Source organism: Sus scrofa, chromosome 1, assembly GCF_054392235.1.
Source record: "Sus scrofa isolate SSC_HxYL_T2T_F1_AM1 chromosome 1, Sscrofa_HxYL_maternal_Yorkshire_Landrace_v2.0, whole genome shotgun sequence".
Taxonomy (NCBI): domain Eukaryota; kingdom Metazoa; phylum Chordata; class Mammalia; order Artiodactyla; family Suidae; genus Sus; species Sus scrofa.
In genome coordinates, this window is record NC_139383.1 from 63,418,859 (window position 1) to 63,432,593 (window position 13,735).

General features: G+C 34.2%; 1 protein-coding gene and 1 long non-coding RNA gene across 5 annotated transcripts in view; one reads left to right on the forward strand and one right to left on the reverse strand.

The window, feature by feature from the left end:
* LOC106508899 (4-galactosyl-N-acetylglucosaminide 3-alpha-L-fucosyltransferase 9) overlaps positions 1-13,735 on the forward strand; it is a 200,635-nt gene that overhangs the window by 69,644 nt on the left and 117,256 nt on the right. The gene's annotated exons all lie outside the window — the stretch shown is intronic.
* Positions 1-13,735, reverse strand: part of LOC110260380 (uncharacterized) — a 408,289-nt gene that overhangs the window by 53,002 nt on the left and 341,552 nt on the right. The window lies entirely within an intron of this gene.

The window sequence follows — 13,735 nt, forward strand, 5'->3', positions numbered from 1 at the left end:
TTGGGAAATCACTGGTGACATAGAAAGCTATTTTCATCCGGTGCCTATCACACTGATTAGCATGCAAATATATTGAAAATAAATATTAGACTAAAAAATAGTTTAAGCAATGTTAGGTAGTATGTACTTCACATTTCAGAGCATTAAGTTAATGCAGAAATGAGGAAAGCTAGGCTTTGGTAAAAATGTTATTATAGACATATTTTTGTTTTCTTTTCTTTTTCTTTTTAGGGCCACACTTGTGGCATATGGAAGTTCCTGGGCTAGGGGTCACATCGGAGCCACATCCACAGCAACACCAGATCTGAGCTGCATCTGTGACCCTCACCGCAGCTTGTGGCATCACTTGGCCCTTAACCCACTGAGCAAGGCCAAGGATTGAACCCACATCCTCATGGACTCTATGTTGGGCTTTTAACCCGCTGAGCCAGATTAGGAACTCCATATTTTTCTATTAAAATGAACTATACTCCATCTAAAGTTGTTCTCATACTATTATTTGCACCATTGTAAGAGCAGATGAGCCTGTAAATTTTGTCCGTGGGCTGAGGAAAGGAGATACTTGTCGATGGAAAACCTAAGGAAATTAATTGGAGAAAAAAACAAGTAAAATTTTTGAGTCAAATAAACTATCTAGGTACAAGAAGGTCAAAATCCAAAGATTTCCATACACAAGTAATAATCAATTAGAAATTATAGTGGAAAATGACTGTTTACACAAACACATGTGAAATTTCTCTAAGGATCACATTAATAAGAAATAAATAATATTTTGCTTGGCTTAATGCAATGGGCAAACAAAGTTTTGAATGGGCAGATTGGAAAAAAATTACTTTCAGATTTGTTTATGTATTTACTTTAATTTTAATCAAAACCCCAATAGCATATTTTTAGGAAATTTAAAAATCAATCCTAAAATTCATGTAAACAAACAACTTTTGGTAAAGTAATTTGGAGAAGGATGAGTAAATAGCTAAATTACTAATGCACGTTTTTTAAAACAATAATTAAAACAGAAATCAATTAACGAGAAGTTAATCTCTGTGGGCATAGTTTATAAATAAATTATAAACTATTCATTAATTTAAAAACATAATGGATAATGAAATAAAGAATATTAAACTTTATTAATAATGAAAGATATGCAAATAAAAATCACAATGAGAAATATTTTACTTTTTTGATTAACTGATTTATGAGGGGCACTGATCCTATTTGACAAAAATAATATGCTTTAAATGTTTATATTGTTTGCCCTAGTGATTATTTTTCTTATACTCTTTTTAAAAATTAAAGTATAAACAAGGCATTTATTTAAATATATTTATTAAAACATTGTTTATAATACCAAAATATTGGAAGCAGCCTAAATGTCCTACAAACAAGAAATGTTAATTATGGCAATCCATATTATGTAACATTATGCAGGCATAACAATTATAATTACATAGAAAATCATTTTTATAAAAAGTTTGAGTAAAAAGCTTAAATGCAGAAATATATATCCAATTGACTTAAACCAGAATATTTGTAATATATCCTAGATATTCTTTCAACGATTTTTCTCTTGGGATCTGAATTATATATTGCTTTGCTAAGAATACTGTAATCTAAACAGAAAAATTGAAGTGTATATAATTAAAGGCTTATCAGTTAGCTATTCATCTGCACACTTAAATTCAACACATATACTTAATAATCCTGCTAAGACTAAAATAAATATGAGCACTTTCCAAAATTAATTGACCAAAAATGATATTAAAACAATGTAGCTAATGTGTATAGCAAAAATGTTTTTGAAATCTAGTTTTGTATTTTATAAGCTAATTAAAAGCAAAATATTTTTGAAAAGTGGTAAAGTTTCCAGAATAAGACCAAGTGATTAAATTCTGACAGCTGATGACTAACTACAAGTTAGGGATCTTTATAAGGATCAGGTATTAGAATAGCATCCTTAAGTAAATATGTATGTGGACCTATTGCTAGGTGCAAATTACCTGAGACAGGATTTTTTTCTACTTGCCTGGCAAGAGATGTAGTGTTCGGAGAGGTGAGTATTATGAGGAGGATGAGGATGAAAAACATGATGTGAACTAAAGAATTTGAAACAATTTTCACCCTTTTGCCCTAAATGTCATCATCATGAGTTGTCTGCCATTTTTCTTCACTCAAGTAAACTAGCAAAGAAAATAATTCTGGAAGTAAGAAAAGGTTTTATTGATAGCAATTATGTAGAAAATTAGGAATTTTAGTACTCATTTGAGTGAAAGATATAAAGAGCACTAGCCTGCAATTCTGGACACCTGGAAACTATGCCAGTTCAACCATTAATACATAAACAAACTTGACCAGGATTCACAGTTGTTCTAAACAGTTTCCTCACTGTAAAAAGAGGATTTATTTAAAAATTATTACTAAGGTCCTTTCTAAAGTTTCTATGACCATAATTCCAGTAACAACCATTCTTCAATTACAGCAATAATAGTTAATTTCATTTATTGTTACTGTTTAGGTAAATGTGGTTCAAAACGCTTTCTGTGCATTATTCTCTTTAACCATTGTAATTACTTTATAAAATAGGTTCTATTATTAGCTCTATTTTTAATGAGAAAATTGGAGTTTAAAGAGGTTAATTAACTTGCCCAAGGTCACCTAGCTGCAGTTGGCAGAGTGAAGATTCAAAATCAACTGACAGCAAATCCCAAACTCAGAACCATTTCAGTATACGTTCTCTCTATCTCTATCAATATCTCATTTCTAAGCAACCAGAGTATATTAGCAGCGTGTTTCAAGCATGTGAGATGTTCATTAAATTCTCTTGACAATGTGGGACGTTGTGATTTATTCCTGTATTCTCTGCAGCATCTAGTAGATTATCTTACAGATATGTCTTTGTTGAATACAGTGAAGGACAGCAATTTTTTTCTACTTGGATCCATTAGGATAGCATCTTTAAAAAGTAATGAGGAGGATTTGTTGAAAATTAGTAGTAGTCTATAATAGTTGATATACACAATTTGCTATAAGCTTGGCGCATACTTCAACATGGTATTAGCATAAGTTATTTTTATGTCTATTTCTGCTACAATTTTTCATAAAAGGACCATATTTTTTCTATCCAAATAACAAAGTTCATTAGTCAATTCATTAGCAAAATTCAAGATTTTTCTGAAAAATCTTGTACTATATTTTAATTAAAATATTTGTGTAAGAAATGCACAAATGTAGCTAAGTAAAGTTTATCATTCTGATTGGGAATACAGTTGGATAACAGATACTTTTTAGTATTTTGAACAGTTCATAATTATACATCACACACAAAGTCTTATGTGGTGGGGATATTGGGACCAGACCTATTCAGGCAATGAAATTACAAAGAGGAACCAGAGGCTCTTTCTATCCTTAATTGTAGTTGGACACTCCTGAACAATCAATCAGAAAAGAAAACAAATGCTATTACTTGTAACATAAGCATAGGGAACAGCACATTATCTCTACCTGGACATTATGGGGATGGAAATCAGGAGATGTTTCACCAAAGATGATATTTATAATGTTCCTGGAAAAAGCCTTGAAAAGAGGAAAGATGGTATTACTGATAAACATGCAGGTCAGGTGAAGACCTAGGGGTCTAGTTGTGTGTAGTATTCAGTGGAGATTAGGACATGCAGGTCTGAATATCAAGAGTAAGGTTGAAAGTTCCCACTGTGGCACAGTGGGTTAAGGGTATGGCGTTGTCACATCTGTGGTGTAGGTTACAGCTGCGGCTCAGATTCATTCCTTGGCCTGGGAACTTCCATGTGCTGCAGGTGTGGCAGAAAAAGAAAAAAATGATACGGTTGGGTTAGAGAAATGGATTGAGCATCATCAATATCTAGCTATCCTTGCACAGTACAAAAAGCCTGGAAGAATTGAGGTTGGAAGGAAAATGGTGACCAGAAACATTGAAGGGGAGATGCTGAGAGGAAAAGTGTTAATGAGGGGCCAGATTGTGTTTTCTCAAAATTCCTCTTTTATATTGGTTCTCTCTCCAGTGCAAACTCTAGCCTGCAACCTTGAACCACCCTCATATGATACTGGCACAACTTTTGTCACTTGTAGAATGAGACAAGTGACAATGAATTAATGAATTGAGACATTAATTAATTCCCAACCTGAGTCCCCAAGTGCAGTGACAGAGTTTTTCATAAATTAAAACCCTATATGCTCCAGGAATGATCCTGCTTTTCTATCAAATAAATATATTAATTTTATTTTCTGTAAAAGTTGGTTTTGGCAAATATAAAAACTCAAGTCACATATGATTTTCATTTTCTTGACTTTTAGTAATTCATTAATTTCATTATATTTTGAAAGGAGAATTAATTGATTAAATATTTTATAGACTAAGATATCCTTGTAATGTGAATGTGTAAGTGAATTTAATGAAAATTAAAACACATTTTAAACCTTTAAACTTTCCAAACTGCCAATCTTATTTAGTCTGTTCTCTTCATCAGTTGTATGTTAATATCAGCTGCTTCCTTCAGTTTCAAGTCCAATGACTGATTTGACAGTAGTTCAGTGAAAGAGCCCAATAGGATTCTGAAGTTTAATATTCACATTAAGTTAATTAAGAAAATGACATTGCTTTTCTTCTTTTATGTTATGCAGTAGGTGTTAAATATTTATAGCCCCAAATAGCCTGTTGCTAGAGCAGCCTTTGTTTTTCTAACCTCTTAAAACACACCAAAAAAGATGCACAAGCTATGTTATTCACACTGTGTCACTGGCCTGTTATTTACTATAAATAATGAAATGACTGGGTGAGTGTCTCAAGTGAGCGGTGACTCAGGGTAGTCAGTTTCTTGGTGGATAATACTTCCACGGATTCAGAAATAGCCGAGATGTTCAGTACCTTTCATTAGGAGCAGGTATGAAATAAAGAATGCTTGCATTTTCTTCACCAAATGGCATTTTAAAAAATCAATGTTGAAATTTTGGAAAATACAGGATGATTAATTTTGGGAAGAGGGAGCAAAGGAGGAAAAGTTAATAAGGATTATTAAAATATCATTACAAAATGTCACAGGTTCACGATCTCAATAAACAATCTTACTGGTAATTTGGAAACTGAGGGCTTTCAAGTGGCCGCTGGAATTAATTTATCCTAACCTGTGAATATAAATTACATTCTTCTTTCATCCAAGGAGACAAATACCGACATATTTTTGAGTTTTCACCTAAAATTTGTTTTTTAGTTAGCCCTATTAGAAAGATGTATTTAGCATGTCACTGCCTGGGATAGAACTGGCAAAGTGATCCAGTTTTTTTTTTTCATTCGAAAATTGAGCTGCTGAGGAGACCATATATACTTGGCATTATCTTCATAAAATTAAAAAAAATGACATGTTATTGACAATGTTGTATACTGTTTGATATATAAAAATATAAATCCTCAATTCCCAATAAAATCAAAGTTTAGAATAGGCATGTTATAGCATTGTTTAGTGTTTGTGTGATTATTTCCTAGAGAAGTTGGAGTACCTCTAAGAGTAATTCTTTAGTTCTCAAATCTGCCAGATGATGTGCTCAGCAGCTAAAATTGTTGATGCTGCTTCACAAATTGAAACTCTTTTGCAGGTTTATAGTCACATAAACACATAGACGATAATAAGGAAATCTTGATTATTAGTTGACTTATAGCTATCTTCATTCTTTATTCGAAGCCCTAAACTATTAATATTACAAACTTTTAATCAGTAGTCAGTTTCTATATTATTATTCTCTACTGTCCTTTCTATAATTTTTATTGTCCTTGGAGTTAATATTCTTTTTTTTTGCATGCATGATTTTTTTACCTAACTATTCTTAATTTTCCAGTTTATCAAACTTATCAAAACTCTTTAATATAATTCTTAAACTGATAAAATTATAAATTTTAAATATAAAAATTAAAAATCCTCATATAATTTATCAGTTTCTTTTTTTTCCCCTTGCAATCTTTCTTCCGGGAGCACTCTTCCTTTTCTTTTTCCTCACACTCAATTAATTTGGTTGGCTGTGGAGTTCCCTGTTGACAGTCATTTCCCCTCAGATTTTATCATTTCTTGATATGCAGTGTTTTTTGCTGAGAATTCAGAAGCTATTGCTTTCTTTTATGTGACCTCCCCACACTCTTTGGAATCGTTATTATTTACTCTTTATCTCTGAAATTTGGAAATTTCAAGACAGTTCATGTTGGTATGCATTTATTTATAAAATGATTATTTTAGGTGTTCAGTGAGCACCTTGCAACCATGCTCTTAGTTTCTTGTATTTTATGTTGTTGTTGTTGTTGTTTTTTGTTGTTTTTTAAAACAATTTTTTAATTATTTCCTATTCTGGAATGCCATTGCATTAGATGTTGGACCTTCAGAATTGACTCTAGTTGTTTTATTTTTTCCACTCCAACTCTTTTCTCTGTCATTCTTATTCTTTATTTTGGAAGATCCCTTCAACTTTGTTTTCCAAATTTTCAACTGGAATTTTAATTTTGGTAATATTTGCAAGAGCGTTTTCTTGTTTGACTACTCCAGCTTCATTGCCTTCCACTTTTGTTCCATAGATACCACATCTTCTATAACTCTGAGATATTCACTGTACTTTTTCTCTCATGATCCCTTTTTTAGTGTGCTTACTTTGACCTCTTTTTTCATATCAGAGGCTAATCAAGTACCCCATGTTCTTAGTTGCGCATTCATATTTGAAGATAAAGATAACCTGAGATAACTGAAACTCTTAGTGTATACATAGAACTTATTTGATGTGCCTCAGTGCTTCATTTACAGTGATTAATCAGTGAGTTTGTCTTTTCGCTGGGAGGCATCAATATTTAGATTCCTTCTCCCCACACTTGGGCATTCACTTTCTGAAAAGAAGTCTCCTCAGTCTTCTTCCCAGGAGGCATATCCCTATGGCTAGAGGACTGGGATCAAAGTTTCCCACCATTATGTTTTCTGACCCTCATTGCATCCTTTATGTAGCCCTGATCCTCAGCTCAAAATTCATCTTGGGTATGTCTATTACAACCTAAAAAAAGTGGCATATATGGATTGCAAATCTTATTTCTGGTGAATATGTTTCTTTTTTTTGATAATCAATGGCAACATGTTTCCTGTTTTTTCAAGACAAAAACTTGGAATTCTTTTTTTTTTTTGTTTTGGATGTGTCTGTGGCATGTGGAAGTTCCTGGGCAAGGGATTGAACCCATCCCATAGCAGTGACAACACCAGATCCTTAACTCCATTGAGCCACCAGGAACTCCTCATTCTTGCTATCACTTTTTAACTCCTTTTGGACATGTAGCCCATTCATAAAGTCTTATCTGTAATAATACCATACATCAAATCTGTCCATTCTTTCCATTCCCATTACTAAAATCATAAACAAATTATTTTTGTGGAATATTTCATGAAAATATATAAAATGTATATGTAAGGCATAAGAAATATTTTTCAATTAACATCCAACTTAGAAATTGAACAATATAATACCTTGAATGTCATTGCTGATCAAAATTACCCTCTGCTTCTCCTAAAGGTAACCAGTATCCTAAATCATATGCTCATGATGTGCTTTTTGAAAAGTTTTCCTTTATATGTATCCTAATTAATACATTGTTTTGTTTGATTGCTTTTGAACTTTTCATAAATGGATTTGTATGGTATGTATTCTTCTGCAATCTGCTTCTTGCTCTCAGTATCTTGTTTGTGAGATTTGTTTGTGTTGCTGTGTGAATCTGTAGTTCATTCACTTTTTCTGCTTTTTCTGCTTTAAACTAGGCAATTGTTTTAGTATGTCACAACTTACATATTGATTATAATTTGAGTAAAGATTTGGTTTCCAATTTTTTCTTGAGTTTTATTGTTCTCATCTTGAGTTGAAAACAATGCTGCTGTAAACATTCTTGGAACAAGTCTAGTGTGACTACATGTTTGAGTTTCTCCGAAGTACCTATACAAAGTATAAGAACAAAGCCCTGAGGTTTTCATATGTTCAGATGCCAAACTGTTAAATGTCTGCGCCAATATACACTACTACTAACGTAGGTGAGAGTTACTATTGTTTTCAGGAGCTGTGGGGTGAGAGTGCTGAACCCTAAACACTACACCATAAGGTCCAGCAATCTTGACCTAAGTCCCTAATCTTTGTCCCTTAGGAGAAAAAATTCAGCAAAGAGACTGAGATAGTGACTCAAAAAAAGGGTTTCTTAAGGAGGTCCTGCTGTGATGCAGCAGGTTAAGGATTGAGTGTTGTCTCTGAGCAGGCACAGATTTGTTTCCTGGCCGGGTTCAGTGAGTTAAGTAGTATTCCATTGTGTATATATACCACCTCTTCCGAATCCAATCATCTGTCGATGGACATTTGGGTTGTTTCCACGTCCTGGCTATTGTGAATAGTGCTGCAATGAACATGCGGGTACATGTGTCTCTTTTAAGTAGAGTTTTGTCCGGATAGATGCCCAAGAGTGGGATTGTGGGGTCATTTGGAAGTTCTATGTATAGATTTCTAAGGTATCTCCAAACTGTTCTCCATAGTGGCTGTACCAGTTTACATTCCCACCAACAGTGCAGGAGGGTTCCCTTTTCTCCACAGCCCCTCTAGCACTTGTTATTTGTGGGTTTATTAATGATGGCCATTCTGACTGGTGTGAGGTGATATCTCATGGTAGTTTTGATTTGCATTTCTCTTATAATCAGCGATGTTGAGCATTTTTTCATGTGTTTGTTGGCCATCTGTATATCTTCTTTGGAGAAATGTCTATTCAGGTCTTTTGCCCATTTTTCCATTGATTGATTGGTTTTTTTGCTGTTGAATTGTATAAGTTGCTTATATATTCTAGAGATTAAGCCCTTGTCAGTTGCATCATTTGAAACTATTTTCTCCCATTCTGTAAGTTATCTTTTTGTTTTCTTTTGGGTTTCCTTTGCTGTGCAAAAGCTTTTCAGTTTGATGAGGTCCCATGGGTTTATTTTTGCTCTAGTTTCTATTGCTTTGGGAGACTGACCTGAGAAAATATTCATAATGTTGATGTCAGAGAGTGTTTTGCCTATGTTTTCTTCTAGGAGTTTGATGGTGTCCTGTCGTATATTGAAGTCTTTCAGCCATTTGGAGTTTATCTTTGTGCATGGTGTGAGGGTGTGTTCTAGTTTCATTGCTTTGCATGCAGCTGTCCAGGTTTCCCAGCAATGCTTGCTGAATAGACTTTCCTTTTCCCATTTTATGTTCTTGCCTCCCTTGTCAAAGATTAATTGACCATAGGTGTCAGGGTTTATTTCCGGGTTCTCTATTCTGTTCCATTGGTCTGTCTGTCTGTTTTGGTACCAGTACCACACTGTTTTGATGACTGTGGCTTTGTAGTATTTCTTGAAGTCTGGGAGAGTTCTGCCTCCTGCTTGGTTTTTGTTTCTCAGGATTGCTTTGGCAATTCTGGGTCTTTTGTTGTTCCATATAAATGTTTGGATTGTTTGTTCTAGTTCTGTGAAAAATGTCATGGGGAATTTGATAGGGATTGCATGGAATCTGTAGATTGCTTTGGGTAGGATGGCCATTTTTACAATATTGATTTTCCCAATCCAGGAACATGGAATATCTTTCCATTTCTTTACATCTTCTTTGATTTCTTTGATTAAAGTTTTATACTTCTCGGCATATAGGTCCTTTACCTCCTTGGTCAGGTGTATTCCGAGGTATTTGATTTTGTGAAGTAGAATTTTAAAAGGTATCATATTTTTGTATTCCTTTTCTAATGTTTCATTGCTGGTATACAGAAATGCAACTGACTTCTGAATGTTAATCTTATATCCTGCTACTTTGCTGAATTTATTAATCAGTTCAAGGAGTTTTGGGGTTGAGTCCTTAGGGTTTTCTAGGTATAGTATCATGTCATCTGCATACAGTGACAGTTTGATCTCTTGTCTTCTTATATGGATGCCTTTTATTTCTTTTGTTTGTCTAATTGCTGTGGCCAGGACTTCCAAAACGATGTTGAAGAGCAGTGGTGAGAGTGGGCATCCCTGTCTTGTTCCAGATTTGATAAATAGCTAACATTTCTTGAAGTAACTTTTTGTGACTGCCACCTGTAGGGATTTGATTTCATTTTTCATTTTGAACAAATATCTAAGTTCCAGCATAATTCCTGAAGTAGTCTACTCTTTTCAAGTAACTGGTAGTGTAACAAATCAAGGCTCCATAGATGTATGGGTCTGTTTTAATTTTTGTGTGTGTGTGGGGGGGTATATATATACCATTATTACCTTAATTATATAGCTATAACTTTATAATAATACATCTTGATGTTTTGTATGGCAAGTTTCTTCACTTGATGCTTCTTCTGTGGAGTCTTGGCTATTATTGTCTCTATATTCTTCTCAATAAGTTCTAAATAGTTTCCAATTTTCTTTAAAAATCCTTTAAGTTTGTTTTTTTTTTCTTTTAATTCTATTGAATCTCTAAGCTAGTTTTGGGAAAACTGCAATCTTTAACCTATTCAGCCTTTTAGGCAAAAACATGGTATACTTCTTCACTTGTTTAGGATTTTTTGTGTTTTTTAATAAAGTTTTATAATTTTTAACAGAAGAGTATTTACATATTTCATTTACCTAGTTATTTGTTTGTTTGCTTGCCTATAGATACTCTATGTTTTGATTAGCTAGAGTTTTTTTTTTTTTTTTTTTCCTGGATATCTAGTCTGCCAACATGCTAGAAATGAGGTTTTTCAAAATTTCTTCTTTTTTTTTTTTTTTTTTTTGGCATTTCTTGGGCCGCTCCCTCGGCATATGGAAGTTCCCAGGCTAGGAGTCCAATTGGAGCTGTAGCCTCCGGCCTATGCCAGAGCCACAGCAACGTGGGATCCGAGCTGCGTCTGCAACCTACACCACAGCTCACAGCAATGCCGGATCGTTAACCCACTGAGCAAGGGCAGGGACCGAACCCGCAACCTCATGGTTCCTAGTCGGATTCGTTAACCACTGCGCCACGACGGGAACTCCTTAAAATTTCTTAATTGAAATATTGCAGTAACCTCTTAACTCATATCTCTGATTCCACTTTTGTCTGCTTACAATCTATTCTTTTCATTTAACACATTCTGAAATTTTTCTATTTATTTATTTTTGATGTGTTTGTTATCTGTCTCCTCTCACCAGAACTTAGCTCTCTGAAAAGAGAAAATTTGCCTTTCCTTATCAACATTGTATCACTAGTGTCTAAAATAAAATGGTCGCTTTAAAAAATTGTTAAGTGAATAGGTGAGTCACATATGATGTTAACATTTCAGAATGTATAAATCCACAAAAGGGCTTTGCTATTCTCATAAACAAATAGATCATCATGGCTATTAATTAACCAGGATGGGTCAAAATCATGGAACTGCAAACCAAAAGGTAATATTTATGGGTAGCAGGTAATATAAAAGGGACTGATGATGATTTGTTCTCTTCTGTTCTCTGGATGCATTCACTTCGAATTTATCTTAGACGAGTAGTGTTGATCACAGTCACCCAGTTCTACTTGTTATCTAGTGTTCCAGGCCCTCTATTACATTTTTGTTGAGTGGCCATAAGATTTCCACTTGAACCTCTTCAGTAACAGGCAGCACACACTCTCCTCAGGTTGCCATTCTATTTTCAAGTAGCTTTAATTATATTAGAGTTCGTTATGCAAAACTGAATTCTGCTTCTCTTGAATCATCATCATTGATCTGAGCTCTGACTATCAGATCCTCAAAAAACAAATTTAAGCTCTTTTAGCTTGATAGCTCTTCAAATTTTTTAAGTAAGCTATTCATTATACTGATTTTTCTCTTATAATCCTAAACATCTCTACTTTCATACTTGTGTTCTTTCAGTGACTGTTTCTTAAGTATTTACCATGTTTTAGCATAGCAGAGATAAGCAATAGTAATTTGAGAAAACATTTCTTTTCCCATGTGATTATATGATAATACCCCAAACCAAATTTTAACTTTTCAGGATATACTTGTCAACTGAATAAATATTTAATAGATACTTAGGGATTCTACTTAATTCTAGTTACAGAGATGGAAATATTTTTACAAAAAAGTGCATAATAACCTTAAAAATTATTAAATGAGAGACTAAAGTGTTTAATCACATTATATAAATCATGCTATATAGACGATCACATCTTTCTATTTCCTTTTAAAATTAAAAATAATTTTGAGTTATCCTCCAAAGAATTCTATCAAAAACTCCCATGTTTTGAGGGAAGACCATCTGTTATATTTTGTGTTATGTATTATTTTTAAAGGTGTAGACTTAGTAGCCCTCTGACTAAGATGTTTAGAGCTTTGGATAAAGAACTAAACCAAATTTTTTTCCACATTTTAGTCTTCAGTTTTGCCTTCAATCATCATCATCAATTGAAAATACTTATCTAAATTTCCCAGAGTTTTTCACTTAACAAAGCTTGACCCTAGCCTATTTTTTTTCTTTTTCTTAATGGCTGCCACCTGCGGCACATGGAAGTTCCCTGGCCAGGGGTTGAATTCGAGCAGCAGCTGAGGCCTACACCACAGCCAGAGTAACCCTGGATCTGAGCTCCACCTGTGACCTACACTGCAGCTTTCAGCAACACCAGATCCCCAACCCACTGAGCGAGGCCAGGGATTGAACCCACATCCCCAGAGACAACTTTGGGTCCTTAACCTGCTGAGCCCCAATGGGAACTCCACCCTAGCTGATTTTAAAGTTGAATATTTTTCAGAATATATAAAGTTAATGCGATCACATACCCATTTGGGACTCACTGCTCTAATGATCGTCTATTAGCTAATTAGACTTAATATATGCAAACACATGTCCCATTGAAATTGGACTGGACTGACTAGAAGTATAAGAATCCTAAAACTTATGATCGGAAAAGATTGTTAAGCTATCAACCATATCTTGAAGCCCAGATACTGGGAGTTATGCTACTCATACCTGTCAGCACAGTGTAGTCCCCAGTCTCTCCATGGTTCTGATCATTTATGCCCTTTTGCTTCCTCCCACTCCCCATAGACATCCACTCTAATGTTTGATATATACCATATATCCCTGATTTTATACATATATATCTGTGTGAAATACATAGTTTTATGTGTGCTCATTTTTTTAATTTACATAGAGGATATTATTATTCATAGAATGGTATCTTGTTCAGTTTCTTGTTTTACTAAGCAATATCTATCTAGGTAGCTAAATGTATGTAAAGATTTCCCTAGTTCAGCTATTGGAAGGACTCTCTAGACACCACAGAACATACTTACTTAAAGATTGTATTTAAATGCAATATATACCAGTGCAACCAAAGAAAGAGAGTGCAAGTGAGAATTCGAGTTCCAAGACACATTGCATGGGCAAGGAGCCATTGTTAGGAAAACTCAAAGGAAAAATTCCCAGGGAAGCCCTATTGTGTTCCTTTGACCACATAAACAAGCCACACTTATCAGACCCCAGTAGACTTGTTGCAACCATTGTTAAGAAACTGACCCTGTGAGTCCCCAGCAAATTATGAATTCCAACTGCTCTTGTCTTGGCTAAGAGTAAAAACCAGATGCCCAGGTGCCCCTGAAATAAAGACAGAGTTTCTCAGTATAGCTATAAATCAGCTCTACCTCCAGAATGTATATTTAGTGTATTGTTTCTAATTGCTTGAGCATGTTTCATGGCTTGCATCTTTTGAGTATAATTTAAACATTCCCCTGAGGTGA